The sequence below is a fragment of the Amphibalanus amphitrite genome, unplaced genomic scaffold (assembly GCF_019059575.1).
Source record: "Amphibalanus amphitrite isolate SeventyFive unplaced genomic scaffold, NRLGWU_Aamphi_draft 000921F_arrow, whole genome shotgun sequence".
Classification (NCBI taxonomy): Eukaryota; Metazoa; Arthropoda; class Thecostraca; order Balanomorpha; family Balanidae; genus Amphibalanus; species Amphibalanus amphitrite.
In genome coordinates, this window is record NW_024882415.1 from 34,283 (window position 1) to 47,466 (window position 13,184).

Below are 13,184 nucleotides of genomic sequence, written 5' to 3' on the forward strand. Positions count from 1 at the left end.
TAGCATTTTTATCAAGTAATCGTGCGTAGCATTGATTGGCGAATGGAAAGCTTGTTCAGCTCTCAATATAATGAACACTTTCCGGCTGGTGAAATTGCATGATAAGCAATATAAATGACGGTTTTGAGTGTTGATAGCTGCATAATTTTTGGACATATTTGGACAAATAGTTGACTTTAACATTTTTGGACGGAAATCAACGAAAATGCCGGACATTAGACAGATATTAGACGTAAATTTTCTACAACTGGCATCACTTATCTGCTACTGCTTTGGGTCGAAAATATTGGCAAAAAAAAAACTGGGAGCGTTGTTTTTTCGGAGCTATCTCTGTCTTCATTGAAATTCTCACACTATGTTCAAATTACCCCACGCTAAAAGTTATTTTGCCATTTAAAAAAACAGGGTTCAAAAGCAAATTTCTTGGATTGAAGGCACTGATTAGGTCATTGTACAACAAAAGCCTTTGCGTATTAGGCGCTAGCAATGCAAGATTTTGCGCTGCAATGAAGTTGCAATGACGTGTTGTTAGGCGTTTATCCTTGCGAAATTGATTTTTTTACACTGTGCGTCAACATCTTCATTCCCTGAAACATTATACCCCGTTCATATGATAGCCCTTTTAGTCACGATAATTTCTCTCATTGGTCTTATTGTCATCCCACTTATGGATTTTCCGTAATTTTGTGTTAATCACACTATGTTCAAATTGCCCCACATGTTCAAATTACCCCACCCTACCCTAATATAGATAGATGATTATAGTAGCTCATTTATGCTAATTTAATTTCACTTGAATATAAGACAGCTTTAAGCATACCTATAATGGACGTTCGTTTATTACCACTTTGCATGGCCATTTCCGTCATACATATTTTTACAGTACATAAATACAACCAACACCGCTTTACACGGCCATTTCCGCCAAACATATTTTATATACGGTACATGAGTACAACCAACACCACATAAACTCAACAAACACACGAAGTGAGCTCACTCGGCATGCTGGTTGTCAAGTAACACAGAACCAAACAGCTCTTTCAGGGCATCTCCACTGAAGTTTACAGGCCAAGGTACGAATCTGCTCTGGTTGAAGACCGTGCAGTTGTGATACGTTATAGTTGGAGCTGGGACAGAAAACTGTCCGAACATGGGATCTCGTGATGCTCCTGATCCAGCCTCAGTGGAGGACTGAGGCAGACTGGTAGGCGGCCGAGACGCTGCGTCTCCCATGAGGGTTGCGCCCATCCGCCGCTGTTCTTCGTCGCTGATCATACTGTAGTTGAGGATGGAGCCAGGACATATTCTTGTGACCAGTTTTTTCCATGATGTTTTCTGTTTTGTAGCCGGCGTCTCTGAGTTTCTGGATCATGGTCTTTCTCGCGGAATGATTTGAGATATTTTTCCCGGTGATTCCAGCTTCAGCAGCACATTTCTTGATGATTGACTGAAGTGTGTTGCGTCCGATAGGTGTGTTTTTAAACCATGGTTTGTTCTCGTACGTCTGCCTGTAAATAACGCTCAGATACAATGGAGATTCTTCTGTCATCGCCTCCTTTGGTCGCTTTCCTGCGTACTTTTTGTACATGGCTACCGGATTTTTTCTCCTAGATGAGGCTGTGCCCAAAGCTGAGGTGTGCATTTTCTTTTTTCCTCTTGGATTTTCTCCCGTTCTCGTCTTGGTTTGGCGCTCAGAATATGCTAAAAACTCCATTCCGTTGTGATCTGTATGCAGAGTGACGTCTCCCCATCTCAGGTCACGATGCTCTTGTCCGCTGCGCATTCCGAAGTTCAGGGTCATGTAAAAATATAAAACCCTTACGAGTCCGAGAGGTGTGGAAGGAGTAAAAACGCCGGCACTCCACAGATCTCGTATTTCTTCATCCGTCAAGGCTGACGCTGTTCGTGGCCCATTGCCGTGTCCGTTTTCTTTCAGTTCCTTCATCTTTCTTTTCAGAACCTCGCGCATGTTACGGAAGTTTGGGCTTTCCATGATGTTTTCATACTTTTTCTCGTTCAGATATCGAGCGATGCTGCCAATGATATTTCTCACTGATACTGGCTCGTAATCGGTGCCATCTTTCTTCTTCAGCTGGATAAGAAACCGGCACAAGTTAACATTTAAATCTTCAGGATATTGCTGCTCAGGCGCAGTGAGAATAAATTGATCGCCCAAATACTCTTTGAAAAGGTTAATGCAAAACTCAGTCTTTCTTTTCGTGTTAGCGTTCCGACCACTTTCTATATAATTTCTATATCGGACATAGCTAGCTACTTGACTTAATGCTGCTACCAATCAACTACCAATGTGGTTGACCTTAATTTACTTTCAATGAAAGGAAATTGTTTTCTTGATTTTTGGGTATGGCTCACGAGACTTTATCTTTGCACCTCAGAGGGATGCGAAGATAAACTTTGTTACGGAGCGAGCGAAGCGAGCGTAGTCTTTCCTTAGATTGCGACAACTTAAGAAACTCAAGATTACTTTCAAACGATATTTATTTTTGAATTACTTTTAAATACACAAAGCTTTCGGTCACATACGACCTTGATCACTGTGTTTCACAATGTTTCACAATTATACAAACTTCGCAAAAATGATACAAAAACCGTCTAAAATTCTTAATGTGAAGCGCATGAAAATTTCCTAGCCTACCGCCAGTTTTGCTGCCCAGGATGATAATGAAATGAACCCACTTCTCGAGTTGAATGTGTCCCGGGTGATGATATGAGCGGCTTCTAACGTTTTTCGTGTCTTCTTTTTATATTTCTTTCTAATATTCTTGTTTTAGTCCAGTCTGGTAAATGATTGCATTTGTCTATATGAAGGACGATGGCATTCGACTCTCTATGATATTTGACATCGCTTCGATGTTCTTTTAGGCGTACGTCAATGCCCCGTCCTGTTTCACCTACGTAACTTTTTCCGCAACCTTTGCAAGGGATTTCGTAAACCACACTCTTTTCTTCATTTGTATTTTTATCTGATGACATTGTTTTGGCTATTTCTTGTATCTTGATTCCTGTTTTCGTTGCGACCTGAATGTTCGTTTTCTCGAGTTCTCGCGAAATTATGTCAGCTTTGCTCGAATTCGGAATCGTTATATATCTTTTCGTTTTCTTCTTCTTCGAGCTTGTTCCGACTTCTTTGTCGTGATCTCTGTTCGTGCGTTCGTCATTTCTTCTCTTAATTCGTATTGCTTTCTCTTTTTGTCGTATTAGGAATCCCTTAGGATATCTCAACTTCTCAAAAGTTTTGTAAATATGGTCAATCTCTTCTTGAAGATATTCCTTGCTGCATATTCTCAGTGCTCTCAAAAAGAAACCGATCACAATGCCGCTTTTTGTACGTTCACTATGAGCCGAATAAAAATGTACATAGTCTTCCTTGTTTGTTGGTTTCCTGTATACATTAAGAGTGTGGTTTAAAAGAGTGTGGTTTACGAAATCCCTTGCAAAGGTTGCGGAAAAAGTTACGTAGGTGAAACAGGACGGGGCATTGACGTACGCCTAAAAGAACATCGAAGCGATGTCAAATATCATAGAGAGTCGAATGCCATCGTCCTTCATATAGACAAATGCAATCATTTACCAGACTGGACTAAAACAAGAATATTAGAAAGAAATATAAAAAAGAAGACACGAAAAACGTTAGAAGCCGCTCATATCATCACCCGGGACACATTCAACTCGAGAAGTGGGTTCATTTCATTATCATCCTGGGCAGCAAAACTGGCGGTAGGCTAGGAAATTTTCATGCGCTTCACATTAAGAATTTTAGACGGTTTTTGTATCATTTTTGCGAAGTTTGTATAATTGTGAAACATTGTGAAACACAGTGATCAAGGTCGTATGTGACCGAAAGCTTTGTGTATTTAAAAGTAATTCAAAAATAAATATCGTTTGAAAGAAATCTTGAGTTTCTTGAGTTGTCGCTATCCAACTGTCATGGACACTTAACATTTCCTTAGATTAACGGAAATTTCTGAGTATGAGCGGCCGGCCGGCCGGCCGGCCGGCCGTGGTCACGCTTTTGCGAGGCTTATATCTCAGCAACCACTTGACCGATTTACACGCGATAATTTTTGTAGGGTAGCTTCATTCCTTCTACCAAGTATTGGACTATTCCTGATGCATGTGGGTGACCCCTTATGCACGTGCCACGTGCAAAACGAAGAGGTGTCCGTTTTGTAATTGTTGCAATATCTCGGTAACTGCTTGGCCGATTGCGCTGAAAGTTGGCATGTAGGTAGGCACCCACTAGGCACTGCATATCCATGTGCCAGAGTTGGGGCGCTGCTGCACGTGCGCACGTGCAGGGGTCGTTTCCAGATCTCGAGAACGGCTCGACCAATTACCCTCAAATTTGGTACACAGTTAGGGACCGGTTAGTAGGGTGCCGTGCACAAGTCAGTTGGGACCCATTTTGCACGTGCGCACGTGCAGGGTGCCGCTTCCAGATCTCGTGAACGGCTGGGCCGATTGTGCCCAAATTTGGCACATCGCTAGAGACCGGTTAGTAGGGTGCCATGCACAAGTCAGTTGGAGGTACCCCCTCGCAATTTCGCACGTGCAAGGCCCACCCTCTCGCTCGCTCCGTTAGTCGCCCCAAAAGGCGTTATACTGGTGTTTTATTTTCTTAAAACACGTGCCTAAAGCTTATCTTTGCATGCCAGAGGAGTGCGAGATAGAAATATCCCTGCACTGTAGACCCAATGGCAAATGAGCCTCTACTAGAAAGATAAGTTGATCTTACCCGAAGAAAAGTATACCATTCGGCTCGCCTGAGCTAGACAAACACGATGCTGCTAAAAGCGCGGATCTGCGATCATTTTTAGCGAAGTTATTTACCAAAAACCAAACCTGTGCCTTGGGCCACTTGACCTGACCTCCGAAGTCATCGGCTGACCCTGGTCCTTAAATCGGAGACCAATCGCTGCATTTCGTAACGACGCACACGATCGTTTCTTTCGTGAGGCTCTAGCTCAATTAGGGGCGAATCGGCGAAGGGGGTTGTTTCCTCACTTCCAACCCCCAACGCCCCCTCGGTATTCAGAAAACCTGAAGGTCCGGTGAGGGTTAAAACGTTTCTCCTCAACGAGGAAGAAATGTAAAAGTCAAAGCTCTATAGACGTCACCTGTAAAAGTGGCCACAATAATAAATTCGTTAGAAATATCAAATAAGATGCTTTTTAAACGACTTTCTCATAGAGGTCTGCACCGGCTGGCTGCAGCCCCACGGCTGTGGGCCGGGGCGGCTGCAAATATCTCCAAGAACACGGCTACGGCTGTGGCCACGGCTGTGAGATTTCAAGCTCAATCTTAAGTACTCAAATATAAAATTTTAAATCCTTAATCTTACATTCTTATAAGCAATCTAGCCTGTAAAAATCATGCAAAGGATGCCCAGCAACATTGAAAGTGGTGAAGCCTTTGAAAACCTGTAATGGTTTTACCATTTGCTGTAGGGGAGTTTGCACTCTGGTACAGAATACTCATTATAGGTACCAATTGTTCCTTCATCATCAAGACTTGACAGTTTTGGAAAATGCAACATGTTGCATTGTCACATCCCTCTCAAATCAATCTCACCTGGTCATTAGGAGAGCACCTTACAGCTATTGAAGACGAGCGTTCAATGATTCTTTCAGGTAATAGAAAAAGAAATCACACCTAGGTAAAGGCAGGTAAAGGCTTCATAAAATATTATCTTAAATAACTCTTAGATGTATTGCTGGATTTTCGGCAAGTCCAATTACATAATATAAAACTGGCGCTTTATGTTCTAACTGGTGTGTGAGTGACCGCTAACAGAAAATGCTGATCAACGAAGCCAATGAAATTAGATTATAAGTGAGCATGAACCTTACTTACGGTTAATTCACATGATGGTGAAAACCCTGAACACGTAATTCACATGACGGTGAAAACCCTGAACACAATATTTCTTACGCGAGCTGTTGACTTTACTAATAAAATGACGTCTTCTTCTGAAAATGTAAATATTTGATAATTTATCTTTGTTTTAGAGCAAGTTTTTAACTGTATAGCATTATTATTTATTAATTATAATTTTTGTGGCTGTTTATAGTGACAAAACAACAATTTATTGCCACTTCTTTGCTATTGACGTCATTAAAAACTCAAGTAAAATTTTTAATTGAAAGAGGCAATTGTGGCTCGCACGTCCTTGGGGATTTGAGCGAAGATCATTATTTGGAAAAATCAAAATTATGAATGTTTTTCTTTCTTGGATGCTCACTAGTGTTTTGATGCCTTGCATATCAAATTAGTTTGAGACTTGCTCAGAAGGCTGCTTCAAGCCTGGCATATCACACCCCAGAAAATATGCAAGGTAAGAAAGAAGCAAGAGTTTTGACTAGACAATCACTGTTTGACAGTCCATCAACTTCAGTTCAAGTTTCATTTTCCATACCTAACATTGATAATGAAAAGCATCAGAGTCTGTTGTTCTGTCCCACAACCATGCTTCAGGATTTGGCATTAGATGTCTACACTGCTAGTGCTTCTATTCTGGTTCGTTGTTTATGTTTTCTATTGATATAGGTATACCTACCTACCCATCTTTCTTAACCCCTTGCAAGGGCTTGTGTAGGTATGCGATGCGCATCAGGCTTCAGGCTTTCGGCCTAAAGCCAGATACACAACCACTTAACCTATGATGCTTCATGAGCTTGAGAATCTATAGCCCATTGCAATGTGCTTTTGGCTACATGTTTCAACTAAAAACAACTTATTATATACATACTACAGGGATGTTCACGAAAAACTGACACATTTTAAAACGACTTTGTGAGCATGTGAGAGCTCACGGAGACTTGACTTGCATGCCATTCGAAAGCCTGTTGAAAAAAGTTTTGTATCTGCATAGCTCCTTTAGTTAGCATCACATGAGCTTCCAAATAAATAAGAAAGCGTTAAAATGGGGAAATTTGACTTGGCGACAAAACTTAACGGAAAAACAATGAAGCTCTCGCGGCTGCCATCTGCCACCAGGGCTGAACCAGTCTACGAATTCGTCTAAAATTTGACATATTAATGTTTCGATGGATTATGTTTTATACTATTGGCATATTGTGGGCAAATTCCTAAGGAATGCCAAAATTGGCAGGCTTGGAAGTGCTGATGTCAGAAACCATGGCCGCATGCTGGCAGTCACTGTAGAGTGGTACCGTGCCATCTTTTAACAGCTTCTGTTAGCTACTGTAGCGGAAATGGGTCGACGTCTACACCATTTGGTGGTTCTGGCACGTCAGGGCCACCCTACGTACAGTAACGGCGATCATCGGTCTCACACGAGAACAGGGGGGAGGGGGCACTTGTCTCGCGCATCACCTCTCACCCATAGCCGGCCATTTCGCTCTACCTCAACTCCGTGGACTATTCCTGTGGGGTCACGTGAGTGACATGATCTGTAGCAGCGGCCCAAAGGACATCAAACCTCCCGACGAGTGCAGTGAGAGGTGTTGCAATTCTCCAGGCACGTGCCCAAAAACGGGGAATAATTTCCTGTTTCGGGCTGAGTCGTGCACTGCTCCAAAAACTCGTCATCTGCAAAATACGCTGTAACTTCTTAGAAACGAAAATGACATGATCCCAAAATATGTCAATGCAAACTTAGAAGTCCACTCTATTTGCCCATAGCATGATCACCGTTCTGAGGGCAAGTGTTTTCTCGTAATTCGGAAATAAAATGTGTCAGTTTTTCGTGAACATCCCTGTATTTGGTTGCATTTCATTGAAAGTATCCACGGCCGGCTGACGGCTGGCTGCCCACAGTTTGCCACGGCTGTGGGCGGCTGTGGCTGTGGAGCCACGGCTGCAGGGCGGCTAGGCTGTGGAAAATTGCAGCCGTGCAGAACTCTACAGTTTCTCATATAAAATCGGGTGCTGTGACCAATCTCATAAACGCTTTAGAATGGACAGGGCGTCACTGGCTAAAGTTTGGGTGCAGAAAACGGCTATTACCTAAATGCAAAATGGTTTTCATGCATTTCAGTCAATTGTATATTGTCGGTCCCAGTGGCCGAGCTAAAAATAAATCGGTAGTGTTTTGCATCTTTTACGCCCTAAGAAACTACACCATCTATCGAAGTGGGCGGGCTTATTTGAATGGGAGGGCGCATTATGCACGAATCGTGTGCTTTCGTTTGTTTTGGACTGTTTTTTTACCACATCCACTGCTGGTATCACTATTAATATTATCTAATGCTGTGAATACGACAGCATTCCATTTATAAGATTGGGCCAATGCACGGACTTGCCGAATACCAGTTTAGCGCGAATTTAATCAAAAACCCGACTTTCGATAAACTACTATTTATACCCATCAATGGGTAGGAAATTGTCCGAGGTTATCGGATAGAACCTTATTTTTAAGCCAATTTATCATTTGAGGACTTATATCCCTGCCGAAAGTAGACCCACGCTCCGGTTCCTGAAATCGGGCTATGGTACTGAGAAATATGTCCAGTTTTCAATGTAAATTTTACGGAAGCTTCGAGAAGATATATGAGAAAATAGCATATCGCCGGATAGCACAATTCATGATGAAGCTGTTTCTGCTATCACGGTAGCTTTTCAATGAATGGGTTCTGAGTTTAATGAGTTAGAACAGGAGCCCTGCATGTGTATCGTTCTCACGATAGTTATTGTCGCCTGAGCCGTAGATTGACGAGCGTTGTTACGCGCAGAACACCGTAGCCAGAGCGTTGCTTGTATTCGTCACGATGCGGTCGACTAGCGAATACCGATGCGTAGGTGCAGCATATGAAGCAGCGTGGCAACTCAAACTGGCACTAGCGCAGGTAGGCACGGTATAACAACGATGCATCTAGCGGTTTCTGCAAAGGCAAAAACATTAAATAAATGATACGGAAAAATAGAACAAATTCAAGAGCGCGATAATCTAAAAGCAATAAAGCAATAAATCATAATGTTCAGTTCTTACCAACGATTTCGTCCACTCAGGCGCCATGCCTCCATTCTCGACGGAGTACACCATGAAAAGACCGAGTATGGCGGCTGACTTAGAGCCCGCCAGTCACGGGAACCCGCAAGTACTGCAGAGACGCGGACATAAACATTAACACATGAGCATGCCATACTCATCCGTTAACAAATAGCATACGGAATAACAGAAAAATCCCCGTATAAACTTATCCCGCGTAACACAACACAAAAGGATAACACATATATCGTACGCAACGAACAAGTACCGCCCGCGACAGAGATGGGCAAAAGTAGGTATCAATCAGCTGTTCGCGCCGTCTGAGACACGGCCAATAAAGCTACCGCGCGAAGCCAGCGTGGGGGGGACGGGAACGGCTCAGGAAGGGGCAGGCTGCTCCATCTCGCGGCTGTCTAGGAAACTCCACCGCACCGCGCAGACCGTAAGGCGCAGGTGTCGCTGCAGACGCATGACTCCTCCGTCACGCGCACACAGGCGCGCGGCTCACAGGCGCACTAGCAATGGTATTTCATAAAGAAGTTGGAAAATGTCAAAATGGATAAAAATGGATATGACGAATAGGGCATGGCTGAACTCTCCGCACATTTCTGAACATAAGCGAGCAAGTTTAAGCTGCCACTTTTTGCCTATTTGCCGTCAATTCAGCTTTGAACATGTCTAGTTGGCCGCCCGGCGTGACCTGACCAAGGTCGGGGGCGGCGCGGCCGAACAGGCTCCAGCCTAATTAACTATCTCAAGCACACGGAATCGTGATTTCATGCACTCCTTGCAAGGTCCGATGCTTCACTTTTGCATTATTGGCCTTACGTGACGTCATTTATGACGCCACTAGGGTAATAAGAGTTTTTCGTCAATAACTCCCGATCAAATTGAGCTAGCGAGTCGGGAAAGCCACCAATGGACTCAGGAAGACCTGCCGAATCGAATGATATGCAACATGACCTCCTTCGACCAACTTCGTGATCTGGGGGGCTCTAACCTGACCATGACCCGATGTCAACACCTTAAGTTGACTTCAGCTGAACAAAAAGTATACCATTCGACGCACCTGAGCGAGGCGAACACGATGATGCCAAAATTGCGGCTCTGCGGCATTTTTTCGCGAAGTTATTAATAAAAAAACGAATCCGTGCCTTGGACCACTTGACCTGAACTCAGAGGTCACAGGTTAACCTGAGACCTCAAAATCGGATACCAGTTGCTGCGTCTCGTAACGGCACACACGCTCGTTTTTTTCCGCGAGGCTCTAGCTTCATCAGGGGCGAAACAGCGACGGGGGTCGTACCCCCCCCCCCCTTCGGCCGGCGCGTATTTTGAAAACCAATAGGTGCGGCGAGGGGTAAATGTCAGTTTTGGAACCAGAGAACCATTTTCAGTGGATCCGAGTGGCGCTGGGATTAAATTCGCGCTAAACTGGTGTTCGGCCACACTGTGCAATGGAGTCGCGCCCCGCGAGCTCAGTTTTCCGCTGGGCCGCTACAGGCCAGGAAGTCGGTCTTCGCCTGAGGGCAGGACAAAGGTCAGCGAGGGAGCGCGGGGTCAGCCAGGTATCGCCCAGTGCCGAGCGGATGCCGCTCCCTCCCCTCTCTTCCCCTCTTCTCCCCTCCCCACCTCGGTATAGAAGGGGAGGGACCGAACTGCCAATGACATGCGAGCGGTCAAGGCCGCTCGCGCGGCAGCGACCCTGGCGGCCGGGTGCCGCAACTGGGATTCAGCCAAGTTACCGATTCGCCTCCTGTGGGAGAGCCAAACCAGGGGACATACTTTTTAGATATACTGTACGTAACGGCAGGTCGTTTGGAGAGTCAGCTCCCATCTTCTTATGTACTTTGACTTACACTTGCGTTGGTTACGTTAAATGATTCTTACGTTAAACAAACTTCATATCTTAAAGGTCAGTAAGCGCTTTGACTAAGTGTAAGAATCATAAACGCAAAAACCGCTTTTGACTAAATGTAGGCGCTGGATAATGCTTTACGGGTGGCTTGAGCTGAGTGATTTTACTGATTTATTTCAAACTAAAGTTGATCAGGATGTCGTAATATTTCGATATTAAAATAAAATATAAACTCAGGCACAAAATAGCACACTTCACACCGGTTCTTATCACCGTCTTTCCTACAGGTTCGTCTTCTCTCACGCACACAATCTCAACCACAACCACCGTCAAAAGCGATTTTTGGTCCGCGGCTACATGAAAGGCTTATCTTCTTCTACACCAATTAAACTTAAATAGCACTTAACTTCTTCCTTCCTTGCCTTACGGTTTCGATACTTATTTTCAAAACCCTTGTTCTAAACCTATTTTACTTGTTCCAAATTATTTCCGTCCTACTTTTCTACTTCAGCAAAAATTTATTTCGTGTAGCTCGTGCCAGTCACGAATAACGCCGCCGACATAGAAACGGCATCTACAGTTAGGTTAGGTTTATTTATGCCCGGTAGGCAAAAATCAGTAGGTTAGGTTAGGTTAGGTTAGGTTAGGTTTCTTTATGCCTGGTAGGCAAAAATAAGTAGGTTAGGTTAGGTTTCGCTCGGTAGGCAAAAATCAGGTTAGGATAGGTTAGGTTAGGTTAGATTAGATTTCTATATGCCCGGGAGGCAAAAATCAGTAGGTTAGGTAAGATTTGGTTAGGTTAAGTACTGTAGAACTGCATTGAACTTGACAACCAACTATTTTTTATCGCTTAACACGCGCAGTGGAAGGTTTGCGAGTACTACGCCCAGTGGAAGGGGGGGGCGGATGTCGCCCCCCCCCCTAAGATCTCAGCTCCCACTGGAGCTAGAAAGACGAAATTTGGAGGGTAGGTGGGGGCCACGGGGAACTCTGTTGTGTGTGAATTTCATGACCCTAGGTCAATATCTTCAAGGTCAAATGAGGTCAAATGTGGTCAAATCTGCCATATTAGCGACTTTTTTGCGTTTACACGCCGATAACTCAAAAACTTACCGGTCAATTTTTTTAAATCTTTCACTATACGAAAGAACAAACATTTGTGAGTATGTATGGTGAATTTCTAGATAACCCAACAATAAATATGGCAGTTAGAAGCCTGCTAAGGGTAAGATGTCGCCGGCTGAAGCGGCATCGGCCGACGCGGGAAACGCGGCAATCACAATTTTGTGTTTACACACTCATAACTCAAGTTGTTACCGGCTGATTTTCAAAATTCTTTGACTATATGATTGCCTGTACATTTATCAGTCTTCTCACCGAATTTGACGCGAATCTAATATAATCAGCGGTAAGGAGCGCGATGTAAAGACGGAACCGTCCCGCCCCGGCACAGTCTACAATTCAGGCGGCGCGTAACGGCTAGCGCCGGCCGCCGCGCCGCCGCGGCGGCAGGATGTTTGACTTTACACCGCTATTACTAGAAAAGTTGTGAACCGATTTTCTTACTTTTTGCACGAGAAGATCCGCAATTCAATTCTGGACAGGTAGCCGAAATTTCACATTGATATTATCCTTGCGGCGCGAGTTATTGGCGAAAAACAGGAGGGGTGGGCGAAATCCGCCCCCCCCCCTTCCACTGCGCGTGTTAAATTTGCTTTAATTTGACAACATTGTCTGCTGCAAAACAATCAGCTAAAAATTTAACATTAGGGACATTATTTTAGCTAATACGATGCCCTAATATACAAGTCATTTAAAAACGATGTGTGTTAAACCACAAAAAAAACAACACCAAATGTCAAAGTATTTTAATCTATACATATCTTTTAAATTTCGTGGCTACCACTCATTGCCCCATTTTGCTGTGTTTTTTATTTGCTGCGCAGCAATTGTCCACATGGCGGAGGCCGACCACTTGAAAGTAGATCGTAATGGCGCGGGTTCGTATGCTCTGAGGGAGCATTTGAGGGAGTCGTTTTTGTATCGATTTTTCTAGTGTTTCAAGGTAAGATTTTGCAGGAAACTTGGTGTAAATGTGAAGAGTAAGTGTTTTGTAAGATGGCATGACACTAATCAGATTGAATTAACTACAATGAAAACGCTTGGTTATGATGGCCTCTCCGACCGAAAAACTACCTGGGGATGGCGACCGCCCCCCCCCCATGTGCGGGAGAGGGTTAAACCCGTTTTAGGTGCCAGGACTCAATATTTCAGCGTCAGGACGCCCATATTGGGTGTTATTTTGACCCCCCATGGTCGCGTTTTTGACGTGACCGAAAATCCAGAAAAGGG